This window comes from Ictidomys tridecemlineatus, chromosome 7 (genome assembly GCF_052094955.1).
Source record: "Ictidomys tridecemlineatus isolate mIctTri1 chromosome 7, mIctTri1.hap1, whole genome shotgun sequence".
NCBI lineage: Eukaryota > Metazoa > Chordata > Mammalia > Rodentia > Sciuridae > Ictidomys > Ictidomys tridecemlineatus.
In genome coordinates, this window is record NC_135483.1 from 5,135,849 (window position 1) to 5,148,490 (window position 12,642).

At 45.4% G+C, this 12,642-nt stretch overlaps 2 long non-coding RNA genes across 2 annotated transcripts; one reads left to right on the top strand and one right to left on the bottom strand.

Annotated features, from left to right (window-relative positions):
• Nucleotides 1–1,449: 1,449 nt before the first annotated feature.
• Nucleotides 1,450–6,228, top strand: LOC144365388 (uncharacterized). The gene is made up of 2 exons (XR_013423757.1): nt 1,450–2,018; nt 3,371–6,228. It is a non-coding gene; the product is annotated as an uncharacterized LOC144365388 (long non-coding RNA).
• A 510-nt stretch (nt 6,229–6,738) lies between these two features.
• On the bottom strand, nt 6,739–9,695 carry LOC120892877 (uncharacterized). Its single transcript, XR_005737669.2, has 2 exons — nt 9,636–9,695; nt 6,739–8,188 (listed from the first exon to the last, which is right to left on the bottom strand). It is a non-coding gene; the product is annotated as an uncharacterized LOC120892877 (long non-coding RNA).
• Between the last annotated feature and the right edge of the window lie 2,947 nt (nt 9,696–12,642).

Here is a 12,642-nt window from a genome sequence, read left to right on the forward strand (position 1 = left end):
AGGCTCCTCGCCTGTTGGATAAGTTGCATGAAGGCTTAGAGGTCCTCTGTGTGACCTCTGCATGGTGTGCACAAACCCTGTGCAAAGCCTCCTGCGACACGGGTGAAGTGCTCATGACATCCGCCACTCCCAGTTGATGATCACTTACTTTGATAAAACTTTCTGACTTTTAGAAGTCCTTTATTCTGAGTCAAGAACCCATTGACTCTGTTTTATTCCTTTGCAGTTTATCTTTTCTCTCCAAAATCAGCCTTCAGATGCAGCTCTTCCAAATCTCTGCCTGAGAAAACATTTTTCCTTTAGGCCAAAATTCTCCATCTTCCTTTATTTGCCAAAAATGTGTTTCCTGGGCTGAGCAAGAACCAGTGATTAAGAGTGGACACCTGAGCAGACTGTCTGGTCCCAACCCTGGCTGTGCTCCTTCCAAGCCATGCCGGCTCCTTCATCGGCACCATGAGCATAGCCCGGCCCGGCAGCCACTGTGTAGCAAGCCATGAGAGGTAACCCATAATGCCCTCACAGCTCCTGCAGGGAGGGCACGTGGTGCTGGGTGAATGAGACTGTTGTTATTGGGTGCCTGGGTCTGGTGGCCTCTGGGGTGTATAGGCAAGAAAGACCCCGTCTTACTCATACCCTGGGGAAAGTGGACGAGGAGCCTGTGGAGAGTGAAATGCAAGCTGAGCATGAAGCTCCTGTGTTTTAGGGCAGAGGACTTTGGCACATTGGACAGGAAGAGACACTGTTCTCTTCCAAAGAAAGGTGGGGCTGGACTGATTATTGGAAACAGGACTGTTTTGTGACACTCTGGTCAATCTTTTATCCTATATCCCTTATCATGTCATGATAAGGCAGGTGTCTTCTGCTGGCCAGTTCTCTTCCTAAGGTCACACTTGTAATTAAGTAAAATGTAAGGGTACAGGGACAGAACAGTGAGCTGGCAGGAGGTGGTGATAAACCAGATGATTATAACTAATGCTGTAGAATGTCACCTTGCTGCCCAGCTCTTACAAAAGATCTTCCATTTCCAAGGAAACAGATGCAAATTCATGGCGGGGTGGATGATAACGGGAGTGAACACACATTTGTGTCGCAGGTGCCTATGTTCATTTCAAACTGGGTGTTGTCAGCCAGGAGAGTGCTGGCACGGCGCTGCCCTTGCCTGCCTGCCCAATGTGCACAGGTGCCAGGTCTTCAGATGGAGGAGGTTTGTTATAGCTGGACGCGCCAGCAGAGGTGGAGCTGGGAGGGGAGGGAGGACAGGGATGCCAAGATAGACACGCTGATGCCCTGCTAAAGAGAGGTCAGTGCTGCAAACAGCTTCTGCTGCCAGTCCCTGCAGCTCTTTGTGGGATTTTGGGTGAAGTCCAGCTAAAAAGAGCACCCCCGCCAGGAGGGAGGCCCTGGGTCAGGTTTTCCAGCACATGCAAGTGCTTTCCTGTGTGTGAGCCCTCTCTCAGGCCCCTCAGTCCCTGGGGAAATGACAGATGAGAGCATTTCACTCTAAGACACTTTGCCTGGAAGTCAAGTGCCTCAGCCGTGCACTCCGTCTGGAGCCTGGCCTCCTTGCCTCCTACCTGTGCAGCTCAGTCAATTTTCTGAACATTTTTGTCCTTTCTTTATGAACAAGAAATGGGAATAGCCTTTTAATTTGTTTTAATTTTTTTTTTTTGGTAATGCAGGGACTTTTCCAAGAAGGCTTACTTGCACTTTATTTTCCCATTTAGGCAGTACATTTTTGAAGGAGCTTGGAAGGAGCACAGCCAGGATTGGGACCAGGCAGTCTGCGCTATTATGCTCCCCATCGTAAAGATAAATGAATACAGGCCCAGAACCCTGCCCAGCTTCCAAGAGATGCAGAGAATGCTCGTCCATTGACCACCTGCATGAACGGGTGGGTGACAGACGCCTCCTTCTTGAACACTGAGTGGGTGAAATGACACCTGACTTCCGTGATAGAGCTGGTGAGATTCCACGTCTCCTAAGTCTGTCCTCATTTTACTTTCCACAGAATAATAAAAGTAAGTGGAGATACTGTAAATGCTATTTACTGAGGTAAGTCTCGACCGGAAGGCTTTTGCAGCAGGTGGGCATCTTGGGATAGATATTTCAAACATGCCTCTTGTGGAATTGTAAACTGGAATGCCGAGAAGCATGGTGACAATGAACAGTGACGCAGTCCATGATAGGACCTGTGTTCTCACCCAGACACCACACACAGACGCCCTTGCGGGAGAGGACTGTTCAAAGAGGACTGTTCAAGAGCATGTTCAAATGAGAGCAAGGGTCATCCCCTGGGGAAAGACTCAGGTCCACATTGTGAATCTGGGCTTACTAGCAATCGAAACTTAGGCCATTCCATTATTCTTGGTGTGACTCAAAGTGCTTTTAAATTTTTTTTTATCTAAAAATACATTTATATAAATTTAAATATTCCTCTTTCTTGATGCAGAGAAATTTCTTTGTTTAGCTTCCCTCTGGAGGAGCGTGTGTGCTGAGGCTGGGGTGGAGGTGGCCTGCGTGTAGTCATGTCTGAGTCAGCCCTGGTGGTGTGTTGCCCCTCAGGACACCCCTCACCCTCCTCAATATGGGGTGCCTCTCTCCTGCAGGAGGGCTGCTTCCCTGAAGGCAGGCACACTGTGTGCTTTGTCCACCTGCCCGGCCCCAGAGCAAACCAACTGCTTAGCTTCAAGTTGGTGCTTAATAACATGTGCTGGTTCAACACTAGAAGTTTACGCCACCACCAGCCCCCTCCAGGCTTATGTAGGATGGGCACAGAATGGAATCAGCACAGGTCTGGCTAGCTTCCCTGTGTTACCCACTGTGTGGCTGTGCAGGTGTTGCGTATGGATTGAGGGGTGAAAGGCCCTTGTCTGGGACAGGTGATAACAATGCCAGACCTACTTTCCTTTAGTGGTACTAGGTGTGGCAAAGAGGGCTCATTACCTGTGGGAAGAAGATGCCGACCGGCAGGCTGTCCTGCACATTGTGCAAGATTGACAATATGATAGGCACTCAAGTTTTTAAATTAAAATAAATAGACATGATCTCTCAAGCTATCTATCTGTCTATCTACTTGTTTTATGTTGCTGAACATCAATGCCAGGGCCTTGTGAATGCTAGGCAAGTGTTCCACCACTGAATTGCTATACTCCATCCCTCTTTATTTAAAAAAAAATCACTGGTTATTAAACAATGAAGTCTATTGCATTGGCAAAGAAGGCTGGTACTGGATTCTTAACTTTGATAATTTTTATAGAAAAGTTCCTAGAACAAACCCATTGAATCAAGGGGTACCTGCTGGAAGAGTTCATTCTTAATTTGATCACGTGCTGCTAGAGTTTATTCTTTAACTTGGTGTCATTTCCAACAGACTGAAACCTCTTCAAGAGAAAACACCACCCTTTTCATATTCCTTTGGGGCTTAGCAGAATACTTTGTTCATCGTACTCAATAAACTGGAAGAACCTGATGAATGGAAACACAAAAAGATATTAGGCACACAAGGTCAGGGAATGCGTGCTCTGGGACAAACCCTTGATGCCTGATGGCTGCAGAGCAGACCTGCTGCACTTCTCCCCGCCCTCAGGACGGCCGTCTCCATGGCCCAGGCTAGAAACTCCACAGACACTTGCTGATGCACTTCAACCAGAGCCTGGCCCTTGGGTCTTTGTCCTGGCAGCCATAGCACCAGCTGCTCTGGGGACACTCTCTGCCTGCTGCCCAACCCAGTGCTGTTGGGTGGCCAGTTGGGTGCTCGGCAGTAACTCCCAGGGCTGGAGCGCTCTGGAGAAGGCAGGATCTACATGTTGATGAAGTTTCCTGTGTGGAGCCCCACACCAGGGACAAGAATAGTTTCCTTTCCAATCCTGACATGCTGAGGACAGAGCCCTAGTCCATGCCCCCCCTGCCAGGTGTGGACCAGAGAGATGGGAATGCCCAGGAGGGATGGCACTGCTGCAGTTTTCAATTCCTAGCACACCCCAGTCTGTGCAAAGCATTTAATCTGGGAACCCCCTGTACTCCTCAGTGTGGCCTAGGAGGAGATGAGAGATTTTCATCAATTATGACGTTCACATTCTTAAAAAATGCCAAAGATATTTAAGGTTCTTCATGCAGAAGAGTCTGCTGGTGGCTGGCATCTTGGTGCCCTTTACCTGTGTGTTCCCTGGTTCTGTTTCCCACCCCCTCACTGGTTTGAGGTTCATTGTGCTCCAGATGTGGCATTTTTGTCCTCTTAACTCTTTTTCCTGAGGAAGATGGGGTGTGACTGTGAACATCATTAGATGTGAGTAAAACACAAAAGACTGGAAAAGACCTGGGGCTAATCTGCACTCGAGGTGGGCAGGTCTTGTGACATATCTTAGGTTACAGAAGATGCTTCCGTAGCTTTGATTTTAAAAGTTTTCACTGCCTTCCCATGGAAAAAAAATGTTCACTGTGATTTTGAATAATGATGAATGAGAAGTCACATTTACAAACATGTCATTTTCTTTCTCCAACTCAATCAGTTGGTTTATCCAAATTAAATATTTTGGACCTCATTTTGGGCAAAAGAGGGGAATCCAAAGAATCCAAAGGACATGAGTCATTTCTAACTCACTTCTACTTATCTCGGTCAGACTCACAGGTAAGTTAGTTTTCCACGACTGTGATCACACTCCCCAGCAAGCACATTTAGAGGAAGGGAAGTTTGGCTCTTGGGTTCCGAGGTGTCTTCCATGGTGGGCTGACTCCCTGCTCAGGGCCCAGGGGAGGCAGAGCATCCAGGCAGAGGAGCTGGTCTCTTGGCAGCAGGAAGCCGAGAGGGAAAGGGAAAGGGCCCCAGGAGGAAAAGCCCTTCCAGGGTAGCCTGCGGTGACCCACGACCTGCAGGCATGGCCCACCTGCCACCCGTTAGGATGGACTGATTGGGTCCCAGCTCTCATCATCTAATCATTTCACCTTCCAACATTCCTGTGTAACACGGGAACTTTGCAGGGACACTTTGTATCCAAACCATAACAATTCACCAAGCACCTAAAAACCCTTAGGAATCAATGGATGAGTACTGTAGCCCACTAGGATGGAGGCCTTCGCTGTCTGGTTCATCACTGAATCCCTGTCAAGGGCACCTGGCGTGTGCTGGGTGTGGCTGGTAGGGAGCCTTGGAATGCTCTTCCTCCACTACCTCCCATTTAGTACACAGCCTCAGTGTCTGCCCTAGATTCCAGTCAGTCCTCATTCTTCAGACCCCCACCACTCAGTACCACACTGGTTGGTACTCAGGTTTCTCATACATGAGATGTATTACTCTGAATATCTTGTGAGTAATATGTAAACATTTCAGGTGGGAGATTTCCTTTTTTAAGTTCATATTAGTCAAAATCCAAGCAGAGTGAAGAAACACAGGGCTCAGGGCTCAGTAAGAAGCATGCCCTCACCCTAAAATGCTCGGGTCTGGCTGACCATAGTCACTCTAATAAAACAAAATGGCGTCATGACCAGTCTATGTTTTCAAAACTCCCTGGATGGTAACTTTTCAGTATTTCCAATACTTTTGGCTAAGTTTCAGAAGAGTGAATCATAACCATGTTCCAAGAAGCAGCAGAGCTAGTTGCCATGAACAATTTCATGTGTGAAACTAGAAATGGATATGCTCTGATATTTTTCAAACGTTGAGGTGAGAAATGAACATAACAGTTTGGAATGTGGAGGCAGATTCTGAGAAGTGAAGGACTGAAATGAAAAGTGAAGCCCAAACACCTTTGCCCACGTTAGAACAGACTGTGCAGCCAAGTTTGTTTGGCTCAGGAAGAGGGGAGCAGTGTGGAAACGAGGACCGTCCTTCCTGGAGCTCCAATGTGTGATGGCAGCTGTAAAGGGTCAAGCTTCCCCCGACTTCTTCTAGCCCAAACCTTAGGACAATCGCCGCTGATTTGAGTGTCTACTCCCCACGTTCTTGTGTGTACAGGTTGACTGGCTGGCTTTATTTCCTAGTTTTATAATAATCATTTAATATAAGGAAACTGAAGCCAAGAAACTGAAAGTGTAGAGCACTTGACTTTTATTCATACACTGTATAATTTGCAGCTCATTAGAATAATACAATAGGGCTGGGGATGTGGCTCAAGGGGTAGTGCGCTCGCCTGGCATGCGTGCGGCCCGGGTTGGATCCTCAGCACCACATACAAACAAAGATGTTGCGTTCACCAAAAACTAAAAAATAAATATTAAAAAATTCTCTCTCTCTCTCTCCTCTCTCTTTAAAAAAAAGAATAATACAATAAAATGATATAATGATGTAATACAATATAAATGATGCCTCTGAGCTAACTGTAGATAACAAGGAGTTTTCTGTAGAGAGGAGGTGGGAACTGGGCAATGGATGTCCCTTGGTGGAGCCACAGGCTGTGGGCTCATTGGAGGTGACAGAGGATGTATGACAATGCTGGGCTGAAATTCTTGTCCATAATAATTTTCAGTTTACTTTTTTGTGTGTGTGCACTGGACAAAATGAGAGCCTTGTAGTAGGTTGGAAGGGAAATTTGATGCTTTCCTTTCCTCTCTTCATTTATCCATTAAGACTATGTGTTTCTTAGGAACAAGGGATCTCTGACATTTAAGGGAAACCTCAAATAAGAATCTGAAATCATGTAAATTCCAGGTTTCTGCTGGTGTGGTTGCAATTCTGTCGGACTCTGCTGTGCGCTTTGCTCTTCTGTTATGAGAAAGCGCTTCAGAAAACACTCTAAGTCCCAATTTAAGTCACTGAGAGCTTTATTTGCCTGGCCAGGGATTTCACCCACCCATAGAGACTGAAGCTCTGTGGGAGAACAGCAACTTCCTGGCCTGTGTCCTGGGAACTTAAAGACGAAAACCATAACTCAGGGCCTTTCCTTAGTGCAAGCAAGCCAATCACAGAAGCTAGAGAAAAGCAGTCAGCTATGAAACTCAGTTAAGCACATCTTAGTCCAAGCAGGTGTTAAACAACTGTATCCCGAGTTCCAGCAAGTGGTTAGCAGGGGTGGGAATCTACTTCCAAGTTTTGGGTCACCAAGACCACCATAACTTGGGTTGAGTACATTTTGTGGGGTACAAAGTACAGAAAACAATATAAGAAAACAGCTTTCATTTCGGTTTCTCAGAAGCAGCTCTTGTAACAGTTTTTTTACAGAAGGAAGCAAAGTGGAGTCTTAGCCTTGTCTATGACGGTTCTTGCTTTATGATTGTCTTACCTCACTTATCATATCTATAAGCTATATTTTTACTAATCTATAACCTATACTTACACTCCTACTGATTGTATTTATTAGTTCACACCACGACACTTCAATGCTGTGAATCTGCCATCGTCCTCGTGTGTCTTGTGCTGTTTGTTAGTACCGTGGCTTTGCTCATTCTGTGCTATACTTCCAGAGTCTCTTTTGGAACATGTTCATTGAGATCAAAACCTACTCACATTTCAGATTCAGACACAGTCTTTGCCACTGCTGCTTCTGCACCTTCTGACCTGCCCAACTCTGTAGACCTCTCAGGACTTATCAGAGCAGGCTGCTGTAGAATCTGCTTCCCAGGAGACTGGATGTTCCTTCATTCCATGGACCTGATCATATTAGCCTCTGTGTCCCCAGCACCACCACCATGCCTGACTCCTAGTGAGCTCTCCATAATGCTTTACTGAATGCATAATATAAATAACAAACCCAGGGCTTCTGTCTTCAAAGATACTCTGCTTCCCATCATACCATCCTCCCTCAGTGTGTTCTTACTTTCTGCCAGGCCCCTCCTGCCATGACTGACGGATTCCACAGTCAAACCTCCCTAGGCTCACACAGGGGTCTGGGCACAGCGATCCAGGTGGCTGTCTCCCCCACTCTGTCACCTCCGCTCATTCCTTCCTCCCTCTTCTCAAGACAACCACCACCTAGTGTCCTTCTCCCACTTCATCTCTAAAGCTAAATTGTCAGGCTGAGAGTCCCCAAGCTCTTGCCTGTATTTTTCTAGTGGTGTTATTCTGTCTCTATCTTCATTTTATGATTTCTCACCTTGAGGGAAAAACAGAAAGAGCTATTTTTTTCCTCTGCCCTGCAGGGGGTAGAGCGGATTCTGAACAGTATGAAATGATCTTGCCAGGGGCTGAAGTCATTCTCAAGTTGTAACCATCCATCTGGGTATTCAGGGAAACAGAGGGGCTAAGTGTTTCTTCTTCCTGTCAGAGAACACAGTGTCTTATTTAGGTTCATTGGGAAAGGAAAAAGAAAAAAAAAGAAACTAGACAGAAAGTGTCAGAACTGGGGATGGTCTATGTCTGAGGGTCGTTTCAGCCTGACAGACTTGACCAGAGGCAAGTCTAGTAAATGGAGCAGGAATTCCCTTGACCTCAGTCCAAGTTTTCTCCACTCACAACCCCTCGCATTTACAAGATCCTTTTTACTTTGCACAGTGGAGCTGAATCCATTAACTCATCTAATTCTTTGAATTCCTCAGTAGAATCTGTAAAATAAAAATTATTCCTGAAATTAACAGGAGGAGACCAAGGCTTGGCCAGAGCGTTCATCCAAGGACAGACAATGGGCTCACGGCCAAGAGACAGGGCACTGAACAGTGGCCCCGACTGTCCAAGCCCTCTCCTGCATTCCTCCCCCTTTCCACATGACATTTTGAAATGAATGAGACCAGTGTTAACGTGACACATTTTTGTTATTAAGAGAAAAATGCACCATTTTTAAGACATTTTTGTTTTCCGATTTTTAGGTTTACAATTTTTAACATTTAAGTTTTCTTATCCAGAACCATAAGGTGGAACATTCCATAGTGTATAGGGTGATGAGAACGACTCAAGGTTTGGAGCTTTCTGGCTCCCATGGTCTTCACTGGGGAGCACACTGTTATTGCCATAGCTTGTTGTTTCCTGAGAACCTTCTCCAGTGGAGGTTCAGTCCCACCTTCAAACACATTCATGACACACATACCACGTACTAGGTACATGCAGATGCATAAATTTACATGAATATCATTCATTAATTATTATGCAAAAGACAATAATGGCAGCAGCACTTATAGAGCACTTCCTGTATACATGGTACACATGTTAAGTAATAGTCGTATAGTGACTCTTTTAAGTAGGACCTATTATTATTTTCATTTTATATATGGGAAATCTGAAGCATAATGGTGTAAAACAATTTGTCCATGATCACATCATTAGGGAGGGAAAAACAAGCAATTGTGCCGAGTCTCACCATCTCCACACTTAATATGCTGCCTCTCAAAGTCCTATTTAATGAACTTGCACAGAATTATGAACCAGTTCAATCATTGGGACAACAGGAGGGACACTGCCATCAGCATGGATGCAAGTATGTGGGGTAGAGGAGTGGGACCCATCCAGGGAACTTCAGGACACATGGAGCATCAGAAGGGGTGGAGGGAGTAAGTAAATTCATAAAAGATGTCAGTGCACAAAGGTTGCAATATCATGTTAAAAATCGAGGGCTTTTCCTGGAAGCAGTAGGTAATCATCAGAAGATCTTATAGCAAAGAAGCAAGAGAATTAGCATTTATGGGTGGAAGGTGGATGAGGAAATGGAGGTTCTCAGGGCAGATGGCAGTAAGGCTGTGTTTGGGTGGAGGTAGAAGGAGGACGGGATTCTTACCAGGTAGCTGGAATGGGGCAGTCACACTTCATCCCTTCCTAGGCAAGTGTCAGCTGTGTCACCCGGAGCACAGTGGGTTTGCCATCCCATGGGAAACAATGGTGGTGTTGTTCTTATTGACATCATCACCATCACCATCACCATCACCATCAGCATCCCTGGCACTTTCATTAGCTCCATTATAGAAAATGCACATTGCTCTTGACTCAGTCACTCCACATTTCAGAATTTCTCCTTCAGATATAGAACTGTGAGAACATAAGACAGATGCACAAAGCTGTGCATCACTGAGTTTTTGGAATAGTAACAATTTTCACAATGGGGTATCTTTCAAAATCCAAATACTAAGCTGTAGAAAACCCAAGCCATGGGTAGAATTGTAATCAATAAATCTATTTAATAAATGGGATTTTACTAAAATTATGCACTTATCACTTGTTATTTGCAAAGGATTGGTTTCAGGACCACTGCAGATACCCAGATCCATGGATGCTCAAGTCGTTTATATAAATATATGTAGTATTTTCATATAACCCCCACACATCCTCTCCTATATTCTGAATCACCTCTCATGATACATAACGCATTGTAAGTGTATAAATAGTTGTTACCCTGTATTGCTTAGGGAATAGTGACAAGAAAACTTTGTATGTGTTCAATACAGAGGCAATTTTGTATACAGTTGGTCGGGCCCAATGCAGAACCCATAGTTTTGGAGGCTGATGTACAAACATAAGCAGGGAGCTTTCAGACTTCTGGAAACATAGGAAAAGGACAAAGACAAAGGATTTGTCGTTGTGGCTTCAGCACCACACAGGGACATGCTACTCTAACCAGGCAGCCTGAGCAGCCTCTGGAGAAAGAACGGGCAACCCTGACCCTCTTGGCCCCATGACGAAAACCACCAGATGATCCATCTCACCCCCTTGCTCTGAAGGCAGGCTCCTCACCAAACATCCTGTGATAAAACGTGGCTTCATGTCGACTATGGGACGGGGAGAATGCACGGACCAGCCACATCAGAGGTCCAGGGGGGTCACGCCATTGTGATTTTTCAGTTTAAGTAATTAAATTGGGATTTGATTTCTTCATTTGCCCTGTAAAGCTGGAGTTGAAGGCTTTGGAATGCTCACTTCTGCATATTTGTCAACGTTAAGATTTAGTATCCAAAGGGAAAGCAACGCATGAGTGGGATCTGCTGCAGTGGTTTGGATAGAGAGGTCTTCCAGAAAACATCTGTCAGTGCCTGTGGAAAGCTAGGTTGTCTCGACTGGGGGTTTATTGCCTGTCTCTGCTGCTAAGCATCTCGAAAAGTGCAAGGTGGACCCCAATCCATACTCTGCAAAGAAATATCTGGGCTAAAGTGTCAATACTACCAAATTTGAGAAACCCTGATCTATTGCCTGTCATCCTTAGGTCCTCATATGAACACTATGGGCCATTTTCTCTGGAATCACTTTGAAGTTTGAATAAAAGCAAGGTCTTTTGCACATCCCCATTCACAAATTCATCCTTCTCTGCTGGCATTGTCCTGTGTAAGGAAGGCTCCCCAGCTCTACCTCCAGATGCCCTGACCTTGGAAAAGATGCCATGGTACTTGTTCAAACATTTTTCTATAAATTAATAATCACAGTGTGGGCTGGACCTAGGTTTGAGCTCCATTATCCTATTATTTTCTCCCCATGGTCAGACAATTTGAACACCAACCTTTTTCGTCAGCGCTATCTAAATGAGCTCTGTTTTTTTGGTGCCTTCACTGCTTAAACAGAGTATTATTTGTAAAACATGTCAAACTTTTCCTGCCAACACCATACATTAGAAAGAACCAAAAAAGAAAACAATTCACTCGATGTCTGAGAATCCACCATAGTTTATGCATTCTCCAGTCCCATTTGCATATAATTTGATACTTATCTTGTGGTACAAAAATGTTAGTCTCCTAGATCAGCAACGATACAGCTGAGGATTCCAGCCATCTGCTGAACAATTCCCTAGTTTTCTGCTTTTACCTCTGATTTATTTACTGTGAATGAGACACCGCTGCTGTGGGGAGGGAGGGTGAGTGAACTGCGCTGCAAATGCCAGGAGTACAAATTACAGGCAAAGTGCCGCATGCTTGTCTCTAAGGTGAACGGCAGACGGCTCAGCAGCTCAGCAGCCTGGGGTCTGAGGACGGGTGGGATTCGCAGCTGTGCAGCGACTCCTCCCAAGTGTAGTCAGTTCCCAGGGTTCTGAGCATAATGGCAATGCGACTGGTGCTCAGTTCTACAACATATAACTGACAGAGTAAGGAATTCTGCACAGAAGCACCACTGGGGTGTCAGAGATGGCATGGTCTTTAAGAATTGTCTGTAAAATACTCTGATTTTAGCAGTGCATGAAAAGGCATGCATTGGTGGGAAGGGAAATTTTGATTTTTGTAAGAACAACTGGGCCTTATCAGAAAAACTGCTATTAGATCATTTTTTATTTTATTTTGAATTTTCTTTATAGGCTGGGGTGGGGGATCAGGTATTGAACTCAGGGGATCTCAACCACTGAGCCACATCCCAGCCCTGTTGTGTATTTAGAGACAGGGTCTCACTGAGTTGCTTAGTGCCTTGCTTTTGCTTAGACTAGCTTTGAACTTGTGATCCTCCTGCCTCAGCCTCCTGAGCCATTGGGATCAGGTGTGTACTACCACACCTGCTACCTTTAGAATTTCTAAGGTCTCTTGTTGGATCTGGGGTGCCAAGATGTCTGACATTCAGATCCTGCCCTCATGGAGCTTATGCAAACTGCTAAAACAGAACTCTGAATGGGTCACTTTGAAACTGAAAATGAGGAATTCAGTTGCTCAGGGGCTCAGTAACTCTTCCTGGTCAAGGTGCGTGATTGAAGGGTGAATTTCCCAGGTGCAAAGAGGAGCTGAGCGTGTTCACACAACAGCATCAGGGGTGCATATCTGGGTTCTTTTAGTGCCTGATGTGTCATAGAAATGCTGAAAACTTAGATGAGATTATTTGAG